This window comes from Ochotona princeps, chromosome 6 (genome assembly GCF_030435755.1).
Source record: "Ochotona princeps isolate mOchPri1 chromosome 6, mOchPri1.hap1, whole genome shotgun sequence".
Taxonomy (NCBI): Eukaryota; Metazoa; Chordata; class Mammalia; order Lagomorpha; family Ochotonidae; genus Ochotona; species Ochotona princeps.
In genome coordinates, this window is record NC_080837.1 from 78346947 (window position 1) to 78347937 (window position 991).

The window sequence follows — 991 nt, forward strand, 5'->3', positions numbered from 1 at the left end:
TGGTCTTATTCACGTTAAATATTCTTCAGATTTTGCCTTCTGGTGAGCACCAGCTGTGCGTTACTGGAGGCCGCTTGCAGGTCCAACACAGATGCCTTTGGTCCGTTGGAGGGACCCAGCAACCCCAAAGTAGAGAGGTCCTGACCCCTTTCTAACTATGGGAAGAGGGTTTGCTTGTGTTTTCACAGAAACTGAGCCACAGCCTGTGTGGGTGCCTGCTCGTAACGTAAAGCCCTAGACTCCATCCACTGGAGGAAGCCCCTCCAGTAAGACAACTTCATGACCTCATCCTGAAAGATCCATCACCATCAAGGAGACAATGGAGGAGAAAGAGGTCAGACACCTCCCAACACCGAGTGACATGGGGGATCTTAAGAGATTGGTGCACCAAGCATAACGTCCCTGACCTCCTGATGTATTTGATAAAACAATTGCATGATTGATATTCTGGAACACTAATAATCTATGGGAAAGGTTATGTTCTTGTCCCTAGAATTTCCTGATGGATCCTCAAAACTGTGGGTTTCCCTATGGCTCATCCGACCTCAGAAGTGCAGCAACCCCCCTGAATACAATGCTACCCCTGGAATAGATGAAACTCCCAGTGGAACTGCATCTAAGAACTGAAAAACTAAATTTGTTTAATATCCCTCTTGTTCCACTACAGGTCAGAGGTGCAGAAAAATTCTCCACCTTCTTAGAATGTTTGAGGAAGACTTTAAGTGTAGCTTATTATTTATAGATAACAAATTATTAACAGCCTTAGACATTAGAAAAACCATAGAAATTTGTGGTGGGATCCAAGAAAACCTGACACCCTCTTAAAAGGAGGTTGTGTGTACAGAGCAGGAGGGGATCTTAGGTGGAACAGGAGGAGAAGTGGAGGTCTGTATCCTAGTCCCGGAGACTCCTGGAGGCCTCCCAAGGACTTTCGCCATGGAAGCAATGGATACTTCATCAAGGATTATTAGTATGGACACCAAGAACCATA